The following is a 22,754-nucleotide window of genomic DNA, read 5'->3' as shown; positions in this document are numbered from 1 at the left end:
AACAATAGTACCCCACTAGTGTTCTATGGCCTTGCCTAATCCTTTCTAATGCAGACTGAGAAAACAAGTTAAGATAAGGTCAGATATAAATCGTTAAGCAGTAACGATCGGACTCACCGATATAAATTAGTGCAAACTGCCTTCACCAAGTAATACAAATGGTTCCCCAGAGGAGTGGTCCTGCTTGCTTAACATAAACCAACTTCTAACAAGCCTCCTGTGTTTTGGTCAGCCCTCACAGTATTTAGTTTAAAAATCTGTCAGAGGGCTTCTGCCATTTTGTGTTCATTTTCTAGCATGCACGGTATGTGAGGAAGACTTGTGCCAGATAACCCCTGCCGAGTGTCCAGGACCAAGGACCTCTCAACATAATGCGTATGAACTGTTATCTATTATTGAGACAGGCTAATGAATTATTTATTGTTTACAACTTCAGGGGAAACCACTTCAATGACTAGCCCATTAGTATGTTAACCTTCTGTCATCTTGGGTGCTTTTCAAAAAAACTTGCAAATACACTGAGGCGCCCAACATTTAAACAATTACTCATTTCCAAATCCTTTTGGAGCAAACATAGTGAAAAGGATACTTGAAATATTACAGTTCCATTTTTATTCACCTTTTTTGAAACTCATAAGCATCATAAAATGGTAAGCAACACATGGCATATTGAACATAAACTCGTATGAAATTTTTAACTCATTCGAAACACACCTACACAGAGTGAATGGAATTGGGTTGCTTAAAGCATGTAAGGTTTAGTAGTGGTGGGGGAAGGGTTCAGGTTGATGTTCTGAGGTTTGGCAACATTCAGAAGGGCCTGAGCAGTTTTTTGATTTGATTTATTATTGTCACATGTATTGGGATATTGCGAGAAGTATTGTTTCTTGCATGCTATACAAAACATACTGTTCACTGATAACACAGGTAGAAGGAAAGGAGAGGGTGCAGAGTATAGTGTTACAGTCATAGCTAGGGTGTAGAGAAAGTTCAACTTCAAATCTGTAAGCGATTGAAACAGAACATTGTTAGTGAGTTTGAAAGAGTTAGAATACAGTTTTAAAAGCACAGAACCAGAGTAAAAGATAAGAGTTATAAGGTATGCTGAGGACACGCGCAAGAAGTCGCCATGCTCCGGTTCTTGGATATTGCTGCAATTGCTGGTGGTATGGTTGGCATGGTAGCACAATGGCTGGTGCTGCTGCCTCACAGCGCCAGGGACCCAGATTCAATTGCGGCTTGGGTCGCTGTCTACGTGGAGTTTGCACGTTCTCCCGTGTCTGCGTCGATTTCCTCCGAGTTACTCTGGTTTCCTCCCACAGTTTGAAAGACATATTGGTTACGTGCATTGACCCGAACAGGCACTGGAGTGTGGCAACGAGGGGAATTTCACAGTAACTTCATTGCTGTGTTAATATAAACTTATTTGTGACTAATGGAATAAACTTTAGTTTCTGGTATTAGAAATGGGCGTTTGATTTACTGAACAATTCCTGGGATTCAGCAGTACTATGGAGGGGTCTCAACGTCTGGAAGGTTTGACCAAATTAGCTGCCAGAGGCAGTAGTAAAGGCAGGTACAATTTTGTCTTTTAAAAAGCATTTAGATAGTTACATAGGTACGATGGGTAAAGAGGGATATGGGGCAATTGGGACTAGCTTAGAGGTTTCAAAAAAAAAGTGCGGCATGGACAAGTTGGGCCGAAAACCTCTATGACTAATCAATTGATCCAACTATAGAGAGAGATGTCTTGATCTGGGAACAGTGGGTAGAGTTATAAAGGTTGCAGAATGGAGAGTGGAATGGTGGAGGAAAAGCTAACAGGAATGTTAGCACATGGGTTTGAGCAGATAATCTAGGCTGACACTTTAGTACAGTACTCCTTCAATGCATTACAGTTTTTCAATGAGATAAGCCAATGTCCCAGCTGCCCTCTCAGCTGGGTGTAAATGGTCCTGTGGCACTGCTCAAACAGAGAAGGGGAATTCTTCTTGAGCTCCGACTATCATTTATCCCTCAATCAACATTACTTAACAGGCCAAGGCTAGACTATCAAAATTGAGTTACGTGAACTGTGCTGTATCCATAAGAGGCAGCCATTTTGTTCTGTAACACAAGCTTCATCTCCAACTATCAAACTAAAAATTGAACTCATTACCTGATCATTTATTTCGCTGTACACCCATGTCATAAACACAGCAAGGCACTTGCTAAGGAACTCATCACTTTGTAGACACAACTAACTATATTACAATTCCTGATAAACTTCAACTCCATCATAATGGTTTGCATAATGGAAGTGTTTGGTTCTGTGTAATGGTTAGAAGTTGCATGTGGGTAGTGATTAAGTGATGGTTGTTTTCAATGATTTCAAGGAAAAATGTTGGCACTGTAATTGAAAATTGTACATTCATGTACCAAATGTCTCCCCTTGAAAATGTCAACCCTGACAAAAGCTTCCCTAAAGGTCAATACGCCAGACTTCCTGACACAGATTCTCTCAAGGTTATGTAAAAGATAAAAGTGAAGGTTGAAGCATTTTGTGAATCTCTCACAAATCAAGATTAAATGTTGATATACTTTTAAGATATCCTTGCAATTTATAGTCCCAACCATTGCTAACATATTTTCTTAAATGTCATTAACGTGTGTAACAGACAAATGTCAAAGATGGGGCTGTATACTACAGTATTTGCATTGGTTTGGAAATATGAATTTTAAACACTTGCCTTTCCTAAAACATCACATCCAGTTTTAGAATGCAGATATAGAATTTTATATTGTTGAAGGAAGTAGCAGCTACTACAATGGTGATACAATCTTTATTCTTGGATTTTAGCTAAATACTCCCATTGACAAAAACATCTTAAAGGAAAGTACGGCACTAGGCAAGGAAATCACCATGTTGTTGGTGCTTCAAAAAAAAAATCATTAGCCAACTGTTTCTCAACTGTTGGACTAATTGTACACCCCTGTATTGCTCGTTCAGATGGCTACCAACCATACATGCCCATTCAACAAAGTGATAAAATCTGTTAACAGCTTTAAGGAATACACAGGACATCAAAGGGCCAGTAAGAACTCTCTGGCTAGTCCCACGGTGTATAGATAAAATATGCATGTAAAAAATTTTTCTGACAATATTGATCAAAAGTTTCAAATATTTATCCCTTCCTTTCATTCATTGATATAAATCAGCCCATGGTCCCCTGTGCAAGTTAATTCCACCTTCTGCATAAAGTAATTAAATCTGAACTATCTTTTCAACCTCCCTGTCAAAGTTTAGGGCTATACCCTTTTGTAGAATCTATGAATATGTGAAACAGGTTAATATTTATCTTGTTTCTTGCATTTAGGATCTTAAGTATATAAACAAAATAACCCTAATCTTCTATTCTCCAATGTAAGCATTCACAGCTTCTGTAATACACATGTTCAAATTATGCAATTAATGTTGTAAAACATCCCAAGGAGCCAGGAGTCAATTAAAAACATTATTGATTCTGATCCACAGGAGGAGAAATCAGGCCATAACTAAGGGTGTAAAGATTGCAAAGACTTGCGGTACTGGTTAAGGACGGATGAGATCATGGAGGGATATGGAAACAAGGATGAAGATTTTAAAACTGAGACATTATTGGACAAGGAGCTGGTGAACATTATCAAACACAGGGGCGAAGGGTGAATGAAATTTGGAGTGAATTAAGCAGAGGCTTGGATGAGCACTAGATGATATAAGATGAAAAAGAGGAGGCCTGTGAGAAGAGCTTTGATGGTAACAATGGCATGAGTAAAGATTTCAGCAGCAGATGAAACAAGGCAGGATCACATCACAGGATGGAGTGGATGTGGGCATTCTTGGCAATGATGATAAATGATTGTTGTGGGTCAAACACAACACCGAGGTGGTGAGCAGTACTGCTCAGCTCAGAAGCTTATGAAATGTAATTGGTGAAAAAGGAAGCACTTTGTGAAGTTAAGATGCCTAGCTACGAACTTAGTAGCTATTTGCTTCATCTTCTCCAATGCCTGAATATCCTTCCCACAAGATTATTAGTTTACTACTGTAATCGGAATTGTAAACAGTGCTCCTTCTGGGGCTAAACCAGCAGTCAGTTCAAACTGGATCATTACTTTATGCTTGGCTCCATTCCTTTGCTTTATTGACCAAGATCTTTGTTTTGCTCTTCGCTTCACACTGTACTGACGGCTTCACCAACTTACATGAGTACCTTTAAATCCTTCTCTTATACTTTCTCCAGTATAATAATTCAGTTTAGAATTTTTATCGTCATGACTTTGTATTTTCCATTATTAATTGACAGCCAGTATCAAGTGTTTTCTGACAAAAGTCAGCACAAGCCATGCACTCTTGAATTTTCAGTTGAGACGAAGCATACAAGTACTAGATATCAACTTCAGGAAACGTAAAGGAGAACATGCCCCTGTCTACATCAATGAGCACTAAGTGGAAATGGCCGAGGGCTTCAAGTTTCTGGGCGTCCAAATCACCAACAACTTGTCCTAGTTCCTCCCCACTGAAGCTATAGTTAAGAAAGCTTACCAATGCCTCCACTTTCTCAGGAGGCTAAGGAAATTAAGGACGTCAGCTACGACTCTCACCAACTTTTACAGATAACCCATAGAAAGCATTCTTTCTGGTTGTATTATAGCTTAACATGCTCCTGCTCTGCCCCAGACCACAAGAATCTACAAAAGGTCATGAACAAATTCCAGATGAAGCAAACCAGCCTCCCATCCACCTGTCTACACCTCCCGCTGCCTCGGAAAAGCAGCCAGCACAATCAAGGACCCCATGCACCTCTGACATACTTTCTTCCACTTCTTCCGTTGGGAAAAAGGTACAAAAGTCTGAGGTCACATACTAATCGACTCAAGAAGAACTTCCTCCCTGCTGCATCAGACTTTTGAATGAACTTGCCATGCATTAAGTTGATCTTTCTCAACACCTTAGCTATGACTGTAACACTACATTCTGCATTCTCTCCTTTCTTTCTCTGTGAATGGTATGCTTTGTATAGCGCACAAGAAACAATACTTTTCACTGTATACTAATGCACGTAATAATAATAAATCAAATCAAAACAAATCAAAATTCCACATATTCAAAGCCCTCTACATAAAGTAATTAAATCTGAACTAGCTTTTCAACCTCTCTGTTCAAAGTTTAGGACTATGCCCTTTTGTAAAATATCTAAATAAATGCTGGAGATTCAATATCAAAAGAATCATAGAATCCCTACAGTGTAGAAGGAGGCCATTTGACCCATCAAGCTGCACAGACCACAATCCCACCCAGGCCGTATTTCTGCAACCCCACATATTTACCCTGCTAATCCCCTAACTCTGGGGTCAACTAAGCATGGCCAATTAACCTAACCCGCAAATATTTGGACTGTGGGAGGAAACTCTCACAGACACAGGGAGAATGTGCAAACCCCATACAGACAGCGATCCGAGGCCGGAATTGAACCCGGGTCGCTGGCGCTGTGAGGCAGCAGTGCTAATCACTACGTCACCCAATGTAATTGCACCTGTACACGTGCTTCAGTGTGCAGATACAAACAGCAGATTGTAGGTATTTTGAGGTAATTTTCAAAGTGCCAGGCAACATGAGACATTTGACAGCAAATTGGCACAAACTCCAACATCACAAAATCATCTGCTGGAGAACTGCCCGCTATTGTGCGTTCACATCTTTTGCAGCTCCTGCTGTCTATTAGTTCTTTGATCAGGCGGAACTTGATTGAGTCAGAGGATGAGAGCCCTGAGGCATTGAAGACAAACAGGCTCAAGTCCGAAATCTGGTCAGTAAAAACAGCTTCAATTTTATAACTAGCTGTTTAAAAATTCTGAAATAAAGATAAAGTAAGGTTTATTTATTTGTATCACAAGTAGGCTTTACATCAACACTGCAATGAAGTTACTGTGAAAGTCCCCTAGCTGCCACACTCCATGCCTGTTCAGATACACTGAGGGAGAATTTAGCATGGCCAATGCGCCTAACCAGCACGTCTTTTGGACTGTGGGAGGAAACTGGAGCACCTGGACGAAACCCATGCAGACACGTCGAGAACGTGCAGACTCTGCACAGACAGAGACCCAAGCTGGGAATCGAACCTGTGTCCCTGCCACCGTGAGGTAGCCGTACTAAGCACTGTGCCACCGTGAAAGATTGAGCTTGTCCCAGTTTGTCACAGAATGAACATCCTGTTTTTGTCACATTCATAACTGGATGTAGTGGGTTATGCAAATAATGTCATCGTTTGAGACATTGAGAGGCTGAACTGCTTGGCATTACAAGAATTTGTTCCAGATAACATACTGTTCTCTGGTTGTACTGCCCAACAGTTATAGAGCAAACCAAGGAATGGCTTAGACAAACCAGTAACTTCACACTTCAATACACTTGCAATTTTGTGGCAGTTCAGTATCAGCTATTTTCCTTTCAAGATCATAATAATACGAGCCTTAATTTTATTATCTAAGATATGGGGTACGGCATTCGTCATATTTGCTTTGACAAATAGTCCGCAGCCTCAATCCATCATTTCTATTAAACACTGTGTTCAAGTTTCATTTTCCCTTGGGGAACATGCAGGTACCACAATTTTATGTGCCACCATGTGTTTCCGCTGAACGGAGCATCATTTGCCTGTGATATACACAGGAGTTTGTTTTGTACAAAACTGCCAACCAAGATGATACATTCTATTCTGAAATAAGACTAGAATAAACCAAGTTCCAACATTATTTAACGAACTGGACTGTAGAGTTGATTTATGCATATAACCTTCACAGAAGCTATAGCAATACCTACTTGGGAGGTTTCCGACTTATACATTGGCTACTTTGCTAGCAAACACAGAGAAGAGTCTTTTCAAGATTAAGGACAAGGTACTTGGAGCTGTTAGTGGATTTTCTCCAAGCACCGTCTTAAGCAGACTGTAAGAAATCTCACAACACCAGATTAAAGTCTAACAGGTTCATCTGGAATCACGAGCTTTTGGAGCACTGATTTGCCTGATGAAGAAGCAAGGCTCGAAAGCTCAAGCTTCCAAAAAACCTATTGGACTTTAATAAAAGCAAATTACTGTGGATGCTGGAATTTGAAACCAAATGAGAAAATGCTGGAAAATCTCAGCAGGTCTGGTGGCATCTGTAAGGAGAGAAGAGCTGACGTTTCGAGTCCAGACGACCAACTTTGTCCAACTTGAGTCCAGCTTTGACAAAGTGTCATCCGGACTCGAAACATCAGCTCTTTTCTCTCCTTGCAGATGCTGCCAGACCTACTAAGATATTCCAGCATTTTCACTGTTGGGACTTTAACCTGGTGTTGTGAGATTTCTTACTGTGCCCATCCCAGTCCAATGCCAGCATGTCCATATCATGGTTAACCACACAGCTTAGGGAGAGAAGCAGCTCAGAGCTGCTGCATTCCAAGGTGGCCTGAAGTTCTCCTGTCATTGGTCTTTGCACAGATGTGGTGTATTTTAGCACATCTATAGAGATGGAGAAAATGATCAAAAATACTCAATTACCACATGACCATCATTCTTGAGATAAAGTTGAGCTTCTTCATGCCAGGAGCAGCATGGCGGTACAGTGGTTAGCACTGCTGCCTCACAGCACCAGGAACTGGGATTGATTCCTGTTTGGGGTTGCTGTCTGTGCAGAATCTGCATGTTCTCCTCATGTCTGAGTGGGTTTCTTCCAGGTGCTCTGGTTTCCTCCCACAGTCCAAAGATGTGCGGGTTCGGTTGATCGGTCATGCTAAATTGCCCCTTACTTGTCAAGGGACTAGTAGGATAAATGCATGGGTTATGGCGATAGGGCCTGGGTGAGATTGATGTCGGTGCGGATCCAATGGGCCAAATGGCCTCCTTCTGCACTATAGGGATTCTATGATTTTACGATCATCTTGTTTCCTATCCCTCTCACTCCTAGATGACATGTATTGCATGCTAAGCTATTTGAATACGTGGGAACACACATCTCACTGTTAACAGAGTTCATGAGAGTTTTGGTCAGTAGCTACTCGCAATAGCATCAGTATTTCAGGGCACGATTAACTGAAGTGGATAGAAAAACGAAACATCAAATCAGAAACATAAACTAGTATACTATTAAACGGTTATGCAGATCAAACAACAATTGAAAAGCTATTTATCTGGCCATTGTCTTGTCTTCCGTCCTTTCACCTTTACCTACTCTGTTTAATTTCTCCTTATGATTCCTTCCCTGCACTTCTTGTTCCTGGTAGTGGCATCTACTTGGCCCAACTTTTCCATCTCGACCTCTGCTAAAATCAATTTATCTCAAGTTTGGAGAGGAATTTTTAAAATATGCAAATTTCTTTTCAAGTGTCACTATAAACTTGAGGCCAAACCAGATTCTTTGCTACAGTTAGAATTATAGAAACCTTCCAGTACAGAAGAAGGCCATTCAGCCCATCGAGTCTGTACCAACCACAATCCCACCCAGGCCCTTTCCCCGTAATCCCCCACATTTACCCTGCTAATCCCCCTACACTAAGGTCAATTTAGCACAATCAATCCACCTAACCTGCACATCTTTGGACTTTTTGACAGTGTGCCATACATTGCATAGATTTGCAACTTAGAAACACAGGCAGAAACAAAATGTCAATTTCAAGTCTTAGAAAAATACTGAGAAAAACAAAATGTTGACATTTTATCACCAAGCTAAACAGTACATTGAATTCCTGTCAGATTAGCACAACAGATTTCAAGGAAGTTTTTAGCAATATTAACTTGGCAACAAATAAATCACCTTTATGCCTCTCAATCATGTGACTGGTTTGTTGCAATGCACTGTAACATTATTTGCATTTTGATTAAATTTGAACCAAAACATTACAAAATATAAATATCTACAACTTTCCAATTGGGAGCATTTTGACTGTGTTTGAACTCTAATATTTAGCCACTCTTCCAGTATACCAGCTGTTAAACTATAATGCTCCAAATGCAAATAGTATTCTTCAGAAACCTAAATAAACCATCCAGCAAATTAGTGTCAAGAAAACCAGTCAAAAAGACTTCCAAATTGTCCCAAATTGGAAAAGCTATATTGATTCATTTTGCAAGATAAGAACATAAGAAATAGGAGCAGGAGTAGGCCAACTAGGCCTTCGAGCCTGCCCTGTCATTCAATAAGATCATGGCTGATCTGTCGTGGCTCAGTTCCACATTCCCGCCCTCTCCCCATAACCCTTAATCCCCTCTCTTATCAAAAACCCATCAACCCGCGTCTTAAAAATATTTAGCGAGGTAGCCTCCACCACTTCAATGGGCAGAGAATTCCAGAGATTCACCACCCTTTGAGTGAAGAAGTTCCTCCTCAACTCCGTTCTAAACCGCCCCCCCTTTATCTTGAGGCTGTGCCCCCTAGTCCTACTATCCTTTCTGAGCGGGAAGAGTCTCTCCACCTCTATCCTATCCATCCCATTCATCATCTTATACGTCTCAATGAGATCTCCCCTCATTCTTCTAAACTCTAACGAGTACAAGCCCAGTTTATTCAGCCTCTCCTCATAGCTCAACCCCCTCAACTCCGGCATCAGCCTAGTAAACCTCCTCTGCACTCCCTCAAGGCCAAAATATCCTTGCGTAAGTACGGCGCCCAAAACTGCACACAGTACTCCAGCTGCGGCCTCACCAATGCCCTATACAGCCGCAACAAGACCTCCCTACTTTTATATTCAATCCCCCTCGCTATGAAGGCCAGCATCCCATTAGCCTTCCTGACCACCTGCTGCACCTGCAAGCTGGGTTTTTGCATCATTTAGTGGCCTGTTTAATTTTATTTACTAGTGTCACAAGTAGGCTTACATTAACACTGCAATGAAATTATTGTGAAAATCTCCTTGTTGTCACACTACAGCGCCTGTTCAGGTACACTGAGGTAAAATTTAGCATGGCCATGCACCTAACGAGCACATCTTTCTGACTGTGGGAGGAAACTGGAGCACTCAGAAAAAACCTACACAGACACGAGGGAGAACAAGCAACTCCACATAGACAGTGACCCAAGCCAGGAATCGAACCCAGATCCCTGGCGCTGTGAGACAGCAATGCTCATCACTGTGCCACCGGTGTCTGATGAGGATGAGTGGCTAAACCAGTTGTGCACTAGATTTGGTCAAATCTATATTCCTTGGACTGCAGGAAATGAAGAATGGGACTGTATGTGGGCAAGTGATCAGGGAGGGAGACAAGGCGGCGGTAGTTTTTCCTTCCTGCCCACCATGGTAATGGCAGGCAGGCAGGCAGCCAGGCAGCTAGCCAGCCGGTGGGGGGGGGGAATGACTATGTAAAGGTCCGTTGACCTCGACCAGGATTTTCCGGTTTTGGGATGAGCAAGGCCGGAAAATCCTGCCCAATGATTTACTGCAGACCAGAAAGTCAAGGTGAAGCGGAGGGTGAAGTTGAGATTGAATAGACTGGTGATTGTGGCAGTATTGTGGTGAATGGAAGCCAGAGACCAGACAGTTGGGGGTTTGAAAACACAGTTTCAAGTATCTCGGTTGAAGAGGCTGGTGGGAAAGAGATTTTTTCAGAGAAAGTTTATTTATTCATTTGTAGGACATGGGCATCACTGGCTGGCCAGCATTTATTGCCCATCCCTAGTTACCCTTGAACTGAGTGGCTTTCTAGACCATTTCAAGATGGCAATTGAGAGTCAACTAAATTGCTGTGGCTCTGGAGTCACATGTAGGCCAGGCCGGGTAAGGATGGCAGATTTCCTTCCCAAAAGGACAGAAGAAGAAGAAAGTGGGGCTGGAAGACGATAGCAGGATGTGGACGGTGAGGGATGCAAGGTCAGTGGTCAGAGATGGCCTCACCAAATATGAAAACCATGGATGTAGAAAAGAAGAAGTTGAAGGATGACTGAACATAGTGAGGGAAAGGCAAAGGGAGCACACGATCTGACTAAGGTCATTTATAGATTGTGGAAATGCAAATTCTTCACAGCACATAATTGACATCTCATTTCACAGGGAAGTCAGAAGGAGCTGAAATGTAAATAAGAAGGCACACACTAGTGACTCTATGACTCTATACTGCAATTACTGAAACAAGCTAAAACAATATATTCATATTAGAGGGACATATTAGAAGTTACAAAGGTCAAGTCTTCTGGAAGTTGCTTGGCTATTTGAGGAAGTTATAGAGAACTTTTCCAGAGTTTTTTTTCAACTGATGAGGTTTTATTTTTCCTATGCTAGGACTGGGCACAATTGAGGGATGAATGGGACTACACCATGTCTGGATGGGGCAAGCCTGATTACTTGTAAAAGTAATATTTGCCGTGTGTTTGTGCAGTGCCTTCCCCTCATTTTATTCAAAAAGGTTTCTGTTTGTAATTGTGCTAAATTATTTGACTAGTTTAAGGGTTTTTGCAATCCACTATGTTCAATATATCACAGAAAATCATCTTACAAAAACGCTCATCTACAATGTCTTCACGAGTGACAAACTATATCAACTCAGATCCAGAGAGCTTAGATGCAACTGCATAAGCGTCAAAGTTTAAGGGTCCTAAAACGAACACAAAGTACTGCTGAAAGCAGTTATGTCAAGCAGGATAATCTACTTATACAGGCATTTAAAAGCCCCCCTCCCTTTAACCTCAGAGCCACCTCACCATTTAGGTTATTGCTGAGAAAATACAAAGAACAACCCAGCATGGGAAACAGGCCCTTCGGCCCAACGAGCCCGCGCCGCCGCATCTTCCTACACCTACCCTGCCCTGTGTGTATGTGAATGGAACCCCTAATGTAGCCAGATTCAGGGGAGAATAGCGTCAATTTGGTACACCAATCAGCCTAAGAGCACATCTTTGGGGTGTGGGAGGAAACCGGAGCGCCCGGAGGAAACCCACGCAACCACAGGGAGAATGCGCAAACTCCCACAGACACAAGCCCAAATCCATGTATCTGCACAGCTAGCAGTGATAGTCACTGAGCTGTTGCGGTGCCCGTCTGCTGGTCCAGGATTAAGCATACACAACGACACGAAGTACTAGGCCACTCCCGGAACCTCCAAGAGCAGCCCACGCATGACCCACTGTGTGCATGCCCCTCGTTTGACAACAAGGTGGACCGACACCTGTGGAATAAAAAGACAAAGCATTAACATGTAATACTACACTTCCGGTGTCATCCCGAGGCTCTGACCCTATTTAATACCCTTTACTATAACCCTCCATCCCTGTTTCGCTCATGTGTATATTTAAGTAAACCTTAAACAAGTCCAACTTGCCTGCCTCCACCACCCTACTCGGTAGCGCGTTCCATACCCCCGCGACCCTCTGCGTGAAAAACCTTCCTCTCGTATCCAAATTATACTTCTCCCCCCTTACCCTTAGATCGTGACGTCTCGTAATTGTCCCCAATCTAGGGAAAAGCCTACCACTGTTGACTCTATCTATTCCCTTCATTATTTTATACACCTCTATCAGATCCCCCCTTAATCTCCGTTTTTCTAAGGAGAAGAGCCCCAGTTTCTCCAACCTTTCCTCGTAACTCAGTCCTTCCATGCCAGGCAACATCCTGGTAAACCTCCTCTGCACCCTCTCCAGGGTCTCCATGTCCTTCTGGTAGTAAGGTGATCGGAACTGGACGCAGTACTCCAAATGCGGTCTAACCAACGTCTGTACAACTGAAGCATTAGACAGCAGCTCTTATACTCTATACCCCTTCCTATAAAGGCTAGCATTCCATAAGCTTTCTTCACAACCTTCTCTACCTGTGTTGACACCTTCAGAGACTTGTGCACCTGCACTCCCAGGTTCCTCTGTATTTCTGTACTCTTAATCAGTCTACCTTTTATCACGTAACTCCTTCCTGCACTATTCCTTCCAAAATGCATCACCTCGCATTTGTCAGGATTAAATTCCATCTGCCATCTGTCTGCCCAATATACCAACCTATCTATATCCTGCTGTGTCACCTGACAGTCCTCCTCAGTATCTGCCAATCCTGCCATCTTGGTGTCATCCGCAAACTTGCTGATCACACCACGTAAGCCCTCTTCCAAGTCGTTTATATATACTACAAAGAGGAGAGGTCCCAGTACTGAGCCCTGCGGCACACCACTGGTGACTGACCTCCATCCAGAAAAGGACCCTTCCACTACTACTCTGTCTCCCATTGCCCAGACAGTTTTCGATCCACCTAGCTATCTGTCCTTGTATCCCATGTGCCTTAACCTTTTCTACCAGCCCAGTGTGAGGGACTTTGTCAAACGCCTTATTGAATCCATATAGATGACATCAACGGCTTGCCCATCGTCAACCATTTTTGTCAAAGCTTTTTGTCTCGTACTCATCAGGACAATCGCAAGGCATGGTTGCACAGTGGTTAGCACTGCTGCTTCACAGCTCCAGGGACCTGGGTTCGATTCTCAGCTTGGGTCTCTATATGAGTGGAGTTTGCACATTCTCCTCGTTTCTGCGTGGGTTTCCTCCGGGTGCTCCGGTTTCCTCCCACAGTCCAAAGATGTGCAGGCTAGGTTGATTGGCCATGATAAAATTGCCTCTTAGTGTCCTGAGATGCGTAGGTTAGAGGGATTAGTAAGTAAAATATGTAGGGATATGGGGGTAGGGCCTGGGTGGGATTGTGGTTGGTAGACTTAATGAGCCGAAGGGCCTCTATCTGCATTGTAGTGTTCTATGATTCTAATACAATGTCAGGGGAAGCAACACCTTTATACTGTATGAGAAGAATACTGATTCTTTGATAAGTGGACTCTGATTAGCAAAGGCCTTGCTATGGAGAATGCATCTGTTAATGGTGACAAACAATTAACTGCCAAGCACTGTTTGAAATTTAACCCAGGCAGCTCAACTCCAGTTGGTAAAGAAATTGCCCGGAGGAATGAACCAGCAAATGGTTCTGTTTAGCTGAAACAAGCACAATATATGTACATGCTCTTTCTGTCAGCCTGGCGACATATGACGCCATATGAAAACCGAGATTTAAGAAAAAGTACTTAGGCTGTTTACAATTTCTTCTCAAATATTTAACATCCTCAAAAACAATGTGGACCTCAGGATGCGGTGAGAATAGCCGTTCAAAGAATGTAGTATGTCCCGGAGATGCTTGTAATCCTGGAAGTATTCAGAACACAAAGGATGGAACCTCAGTTGGAAACCACCAATTTGATCTTTTCTTTTCTAATCCCCGCTTCCTCTCAGGCCCACCTGTAACTTGTTTTGCTTTCAAAGTGCCAACCCTTGTTCTGCTATTAACACATTCTGCTGACTTAACTTTATGTCATTGTTACCACTTTCTTTAATCTCTAACAGTCCCTTGTGTCCATGACATTTTTGTTAACCTTTCCTGAGCTCCCAACTATCCCCGACCTTACACCGTTTCACTTTCTCCGCATCACTGTCCAACTATGTAATCCATCACATTTCTACCTTTCTTCAGCTCAAAAGATGGCAGGATGGCACAGTGGTGAGCACTGTGGTCTCACAGCGTCAGGGACCTGGGTTTAATTCTAGCCTCGGGTGACTGTTTACATTGGTTTCCTCTGGGTGCTCCAGCTTCTTCCCACAGTCCAAAGATGTGCGGGTTAGGTGGACTGGCTATGATAAATTGTCCCTTACTGTCAGGGGGATGAGTTGGATAAATATGTGGGGTTACAGGGATAGGGCCTGGATGGGATGGCTGTCAGTGCAGACTTGATGGGCCAAATGGCCTCCTTCTGCACTATAGGGGTTCTATGATATGCACTCAAAATATTAGCTCAGGTTCTCTCTCCACATATGCTGCCAGGCTTACTGAATTTTTTTCCAGTATTTTCCCTTTTAATTCCTGGAATGAATCAAGAATGCACAGACATCTAGATTCTAAGTCAAAAAATAGTATTTAGGCTATTTACAATTTATTTGCAAATATTTATTATTCTCAAATGCTGAATCTACACATAACGCAGTATTCTCAGGCACATGCTGCAGTAAGCTTTACTACCACAGGTTATAGACTAATACAAGTATCCCAAACACAGTATTACAAAATTCTAATGAAATTGGTAAAGATTATAGCTCTACTATTTAAAAATTGCATTTGAAACACTTATTTTAGTAGTATCTACAAACATTACCTGTTTAAAAAACGGTTACAGTATTTCACTCAGTCTTTCTATAGACCGTAGCTATCCAGCAAAATAAATTATTAACTCTCCAATATTCATTACTCACCTGGGAAATGATGCATGCTCTTACCTCACGCTAAGAGCCGTACACACTGTTTGAACCCTTTAAAAGCTCTGGTTGAATAACACTTGTCCTGACAAACCAGCTTAACATCATAGTAAGTATTCTGCAACATTGGGCAGTGCAGGACTTAGAGAGTTTACATAAATGCAGAACTATAAAAAAAAGTCTGCGTTTCGGCACAGCATGCGTGTTTTTACACTATCTGACAACTTCAAAATTGACATGGATCCAAAACTGTAGACACCAGCAACTGACAGACAAAACAAGTTCCGTTCTCCTGCTTTACCATCTGACTGCAAATCACTCAGGATAGACCAGAGGATCCACATTCCACTCGACCAGGAATTTTGGTTGGAATGATTCTGTCAGCATTTGTTCTTTACAGCTGTTTCTGAGAGTTACTTAGACATAGATGCAAATATCTTCTTAGAATTAAATGGCAGTGAACATTTCCATGCCAATGTAGAAGATAATAAATCATTATCAGCTGTCAAGGTCTTCAAGGCAACAGAATGGAAGATGGTACTTTCTGGATTCAGGTGGGCTAAGGCATCTTAGCATACAGAGCGAAAGCAGTGTGACTGACAGAAAAACGGTTTGGTTCCCTCTTGAGACACAATATCATTTTATCACTAATTCTGGGTGCTTGGCATTGCACCTGCTGCAGTCAGTAACCGAGCACTGGCTATATTGTGCTCAGATTTCACTGTGCCATGGTTAGTGCTGATGTAATGTTATTTATTAAAGTCTTTGGGATTATTTTGCACAATGAGATCTTTTGTCATGTCTGCCAATTTATCTAAATGCCTTAGGTTATCGATGAATTAATATAGTATATGAGCACTGGACCAAAAAAAATGTAGCCACCAGCTGTTTACAACTACCAATGGATTAAAATGGTATGTGTGTGTTGGAAGCATGCAATATTTTACTCAGGAACTCTTCAGATGGCCACCTCAATGAGCATTTTGCCAAACTTCTCAAGGTAGAAAAGTATTGTGTATTTCTTTATCACCAATATTTAACAATTATGAGGAAATTGACCCTTTTAACACTAGTGCAGAAAACAATGACCTAGTCAAAATTTTAATTTCAGCACATTTTGGAAAGGCAATAGCCTAGTGATATTATCGCCAGGCTATTAATCCAGAAATTTAAGTCATGTTCTAGGGACCCGGGGTCGAATCCCGCCATGACAGATGCTGGAATCTGAATTCAATTAAAAAAATCTGGAATTAAGAATCTACTGATGACCATGAAACCATTGTTGATTGTTGGAAAAACTCATCTGGTTCACCTATGTCATATAGGGAAGGAAATCATAGAATCTTAGAAACCCTACTGTGCAGAAAGGGGCCATTTGGCTCATCAAGTCTGCACTGACCACAATCCTACCCAGGCCCTATCCCCATATCCCAACACATTTACCCGCTAATCCTCTAACCTACGCATCCCAGGACACTAAGGGCAATTTCGCATGGCCAATTAACCTAACCCGCACATCTTTTGACTGTGGGAGGAAACCGGAGCACCCGATGGAAATGCATGCAGACACAGGAAGAATGTGCAAGCTCGACACAGACAGTGACCCAAGCCGGGAATTGAACCCAGGTCTCTGGAGCTGTGAAGCAGCAGTGCTAACCACTGTGCTGTCCCTGACTACATCTGCCATCCTTATCTGTTCTGGCTGACATGTGACTCCAGAGCCACAGTAATATGGTTGACTCTAAACTACCCTCCAAGGGCAACTAGGGACGGGCAATAAATGCTGGCCAGCCAGCGATGCCCATGTCCCATGAATGAACAAAAAGAAAAAGAAATCTTGCCATACTGTGCTGACTTGTCAATAATATTGAAGATCATGTTGGTATTGGATTAAGTTCTAAAAGTGACATTTAGGCTGAGTGATACACTGTGACACAATAGTTAACTCTGCCTCAATAATTTTATATGTTAAAATGTGCTTACAATAAAAAAACTTCATTTCTCAACACTTTTCACAATTTCTAGACATCCCATATAGATTTATAGTCAACGATATTTAAAGTGTTTTTTTTCTACTTCTCATGGGATGTAAGTGTCACTGGCAAAGCCAATATTTGTTGTCCATCCCTCCTCAAATTGCCCTTACAAATACTGCAATGAGCCACCTTCTTGAACTGCTGCAGTCCATTTGCTCCAGGCACAGTCACAGTGCTGTTAGAATGGGAGTTCCACAATTTTGACTCAGTGACAGTGAATGTAGCTACAAGCTAAGGCGGTGTGTCGTGGCTTGTAGTGGAGCTTGCATGTGGTGTTCCCATGGATCTGTTGCCCTCTCCTTTCTACGTGATAGTGATTGCAGGTTTGGAATTTGAGTTCTAAGGAGCCTTGGCAAGTTGCTGCAGTGCATCTTATAGATAATACACACTGCTCCAATGCATCGGTGGTGAAGGGAATGAATGTTCAAGTGGTGGATAGGATGCTGATCAAGTAGGTGGCTTTGTCCGGGACGGTGTCAATTTTCTTCAGTGTTATAATTTAGGAAACAGCTGGAATTTATACACAGCAAACTCCCACAAATACTAATGTGAGAAGGTAACCTGTTTCAAGGTGTTAGTTGAGGGATAAATATTGACTAGTTCATTGGGGCTAACTCTCCTGATCATCTTCACCACAATGCCAGGGGATCTTTTACATCCAATTGAAAGGGAAAATGAGGCCTTAATTTAACATTTCATTCGAAAGACCACTTGGCATTGGTGTTCAGCCTAGATTTTGGTGTTCAAGTCTGGAGTAGGATCTGAATTCACAGCCTTCTGACTAAAGGCATTCTGCTAGGTAAACCAAGTTTGATTCCTATCGTACTTATCATATACATTTTTTTAAAATCTGCGTTAGTGGGAGTGTTTCAAAGATATAGCAGTCCACCTTGGTGAGGTTTCATTGACAGAAATCATGCGCTCATCTGAGAGGCCATATCTCTGGAATTCTCTGCCCGTTGAAGTGGCGGAGGCTGCCTCGCTAAATATTTTTAAGACGCGGGTTGATAGGTTTTTGATAGGCAAGGGGATTAAGGGTTATGGGGAGAGGGCGGGAATGTGGAACTGAGACACGACAGATCAGCCATGATCTTATTGAATGGCGGGGCAGGCTCGAGGGGCTAGATGGCCTACTCCTGCTCCTATTTCTTATGTTCTTATGTTTTGCATTTTGAGCTCCATGAATCTAAATCAAATTCAAAGAATATTGAGAAGCAAGCCCATTACACAGGTTGTAAAATCAATGCTGTGAATATTCAACTTGGCTTAGCTTAAATGCACTTCATCTCCCCGAATCAAACTAGCACACTTTAATACCCCGAGATGAGACTCCAAATCCATGTCTTTAACATTACAAAGACTGCCAATTGCACCTTTGTAATAGCTTCTATGCCCATTTCTACCTCAATTTGTCTGGAATTCATGCTTTTCCCATTTTTGCACTGAAGCATTCCAGTGTTCTCTCAAACACAATCCATTTCTTCAACTTTAATAAATCTCAACACATCCAAAATTTTAATTCTCATTTACTTCCCAGCACTGGGTCCCAAGCAACCTGCCGACAATGACTTCCAGTTCTCCAGCACCTGAAATTCACAATTCTCATTTTAGTAGTTAAATTGCACATGGTCCCAGATCTCCTGATCACTCAAACCTCTTTCAGCCTTACAACAACCCCTGAAGCTCTCCATCCCTACTCCAAGCTCCTCCATTTGCCTTACCATTGGCCATCCTTCAATTAAAACCCCTTCGATCCATCACTTATTCACCCCATGTACAGGCTCACTGAATGGCTTATCCAGCCTTAAGTATGCAATACTCAACCTACCAAAGTGAGAAATCTCAACACCAGGTTAAAGTCCAACAGGTTAATTTGGTATCACAGGCTTTCGGAGTGCTGCCCCTTCATCAGGTGAGTGGCCTTGACACCAGGACTTTAGCCTGGTGTTGTGAGATTTCTTACTGTGCCCATCCCAATGCCAGCATCTTCACATCATAGCTACCAACTTACCAAAAACTGACCAGAAATTACAAATACCAAAACACTTTGCAGACTGCCAAAATAATGCAAGTAAGGCACACACTAACGACATGAAGCACTAGGCCAATCTTGAACAACCAAGAGCAGCCCCAGTACGACCCATCGCGTGTATGCCCCTCGTTGGACACGAGGTGGACCGACTTAAAACTTGTGAATGAAAAGAGAAAAAACATCATACCATATCCAACATGATAGAGAGATACCCAAGGTACAGGAGACTGTGCTTCGAATAACATATACTAAGATTGGCGACTAACTTTCTGGGTTCATGATGACCTTATTTATATTTAACATTTGTATGGATCTATTGGTATGAGTTGAGGTCTCGTCTGACCATCAAGACTCTGTTTAGTATCTCAAAGAGCTGTTAACCCAGAAAAACAGAACAGCCACCACCGTCCATTGATGTCTTTGTCTCTCACTGGGGCAAAGTTCCTTCCTAAGCAGAAAGATGGAATACAAAAACAACTGCATAATGTTCAAAGTTGCACTTGATGAAAATTCATGACATCGGCAGACATACATGGCAAAATGATAACCTATTTGCTAAGTCTGTCAGGAGTAAAGGAAAGCATAAGATTCTACAGCTCTATCAGTTTCTCAAATGGTGTAGCCATTTAAACTATCTGCAATGAAAAACACTCCGTTTCCATATAAACATTGTACTCCATCATCAAACAGCAGTACTTTATTTAGAATATAACGAAAAAATGATGTTTCTTTTGACTTTGCTTGTGGTTGTGATCACAAAGCCAGATAGCAATAAAATTATTTTAGTGGAGGAGAATAATTCTAAAATTTAAGTTTTTATTTGTATACAGCAATGAATAATTTGACAAAAACTTAATTACTCACAAAAGGCTTGTCTTGGTAAGCAGTTTCAGGACTCAATAAAAGAGCTATAAATTAACACACATGCATCAGAGTATTGTCCCTCCAACCATATGTCAATATGTATTTCAATCTGTTATTGGGACATGAGGGATGACAGAAATTTCAAAACCTTGCTATCTTTGGATCATTATGAATATGTATTCAAACTCACACTGAAGCTAATTAAATGCAAAGACTTCAATCATTCGGGACATTCATTCTTGAGAGGGAAGAGAGGGATACCGGATCTCTCCATCAAAGCAGCCAAAGAATTCGAGTATGTTTCTCTCCAACAGGATATGTGAGAATCTGACAACTGCCCACAGCTCAGCTCACTTGCCTCAGTGAATTTAATCAATTCCTGGTTTAATTATCAAATGCTTTCAGCATGAGACAAAGATGAGACAGCAATGAACACAAAGAGATTTTCTTAAAGCCTTGTTTAAAATTATATATTCTGGTCATGTGTTGGCACTGTCTACAGGAGAACATGCAATTTTACATTAATTACCAATATCATTACTGATGGGGAAGGCCATATAGTACATTTGATTCACACCAGAAATCCAGGCAGGATCCAGCTGACATTTGTTTGAGCATGGAATGGTTGTTGATTTTTGGGAGTCGGTGGGGTCACTTCAGATGGCAGGAAGGGAATCCCCACCTTCTGAAAAAAATATGTAAGAGTAAGTCAGGTCACAGTCTTGCAAAATATTTAAACAAAACATTTCATTTGACTTATAACTCCCTCCTCATGATGCACTCTCTATTAAAGACAGGACCATTTATACAAGTTATATTTGTAATACATTATCCTGTTAAAATGTAGGGGTATCTGTGTAACTACAAAAGGTCGTGAATGTAGCCCAACCCATCATGCAAACCAGCCTCCCATCCATTGACTCTGTCTACACTTCTCTCTGCCTTGGAAAAGCAGCCAGCATAATTAAGGACCCCATGCACCCCAGACATACTCTCTTCCACCTTCTTCCATTGAAAAAAAATACAAAAGTCTGAGGTCATGTACCAACCAACTCAACAGTGGCTTCTTCCCTGCTGCTATCAGACTTTGAATGGACCTACCTTACACTAAGTTGATCTTTCTTTACACTTGACCTATGACAGTAACATTACATTCTGCACCTTCTTTCCTTCTCTGTGAACGGAATGTTTTGTCTGTATAGCATGCAATAAACAATACTTTTCACTATATATATGTGACAATAATAAATCAAATCAAATCAAATTTAGGGCTACAAAGTTAAACTGTTCTGCAGTCTTGAATGGGCTTCAAGCTGCCAATTAGAATCCCTGGCATTTTTTTTGGAGGAGAGTCAGTTCAGAGATTCCAGATACTTTGTATTGTGTGGAGCAGGCATTTGCATTGGCCAATGACATCGGACAACGCAGATACATTGGACCTAATAGTTATGGGGAGGCCAGAAAGTGCAAGGCAGGCTGGAAGTGGCTGAAGAACCCAACAAGGGTGTGAAAATGAAACTTCTGCCTAACTTAACAGCAGAACCTTGTTACCATTTTTTTGGATCTAGTTCCCAGCCAATTTAGAACCATAGAATTCTACAGTGTGTAAGGAGGGCATTTGGCCCATCAAGTCTGCACCAACCATAATCCCACCCAGGCAGTATCCTCATAACACCACGCATTTACCCTAGCTAGTTCCCATGACACTAAGGGATAATTTTAGTATGGCTAACCCACATAAACTGAAGATCTTTGGACTGTGGGAGGAAACAGGAACATCCTCCTGTGGGAGGGAACAGGAGGAAATCCATGCAGACATGGGGAGAATGTGCAAACTCCACAGAGAAGTGACAGGAGCCAGGAATCGAACCTGGGTCCCTGGCACTTATGAGGCAGCAGTGCTAACCACTGTGCCAGCGTGCCGTCCTGTGAAAGACTGACTGGTGGACAAAGGGGGCGTAGGGAAAAGGAAATCCAGGCTCATGTTGGATTTTTGCCACCATGTGTTTTGCACCAGTGATGTCCAGTAAGATGTCCTACTGAAAGGACAGTTTTCTCCCTTTCAATCAACTCCCCACCCTGCCCATTCCCATAAATGCTTATAAAACTTCAAAAAGGTGGAGAAAATATGGGTGATTGACAGAATATTGAAATATGCTAGAATATCAGAAAATACTGTAACAAAAATTAAACTTAGCAAGCCAACTTTTAGTTCATAAAAACAGAAAGTGCTGGAAAACTCAATAGGTCTGGCAGCATCTATGGAGAGAGAAACAGAGTTAACATTTCAAGTCCAATACGATTCTTCTTTGGAACTATCTTTTACTTACTCTTATAAGCTACAATCTACTGAATTCAGTACTCAAAGCAATTACTAACTCTAGCCTCAAGTGCGAAAGGTATATGTTGAATTTAACTGTAGCTGATATCACTTGAGAGCAATTAGATCCACAGTAATTTAATCCAGAGCAAATCAATTTGTCTATGTGTGGTTAAAACTAAACCTCAGGGCAATGGGTGACTTGTAAGATTTATAAACTGTGGAAGTTTGCCAACATTACAAT

General features: G+C 41.8%; 1 protein-coding gene across 6 annotated transcripts in view; it reads right to left on the bottom strand.

Moving 5' to 3' along the window:
• The window catches only part of pak5 (p21 protein (Cdc42/Rac)-activated kinase 5), a 209,070-nt gene that overhangs the window by 121,785 nt on the left and 64,531 nt on the right, over positions 1–22,754 (bottom strand). The window contains exon 1 of one of the 6 annotated variants that reach the window (XM_080200032.1): positions 118–200. The exons of the other annotated variants lie outside the window; for them this stretch is intronic. The gene's annotated coding sequence lies outside the window, so the exon portion shown is untranslated. Of the gene's footprint in view, positions 1–117; positions 201–22,754 lie in introns of those variants that run through there. 6 annotated transcript variants of the gene reach the window in all.

Source organism: Carcharhinus amblyrhynchos, chromosome 12 (assembly GCF_965287045.1).
Source record: "Carcharhinus amblyrhynchos chromosome 12, sCarAmb.v2.hapA, whole genome shotgun sequence".
Lineage (NCBI taxonomy): Eukaryota > Metazoa > Chordata > Chondrichthyes > Carcharhiniformes > Carcharhinidae > Carcharhinus > Carcharhinus amblyrhynchos.
The sequence above is the reverse complement of the archived record's forward strand: the minus strand, read 5'-3'. Positions and strand labels throughout refer to the sequence as shown.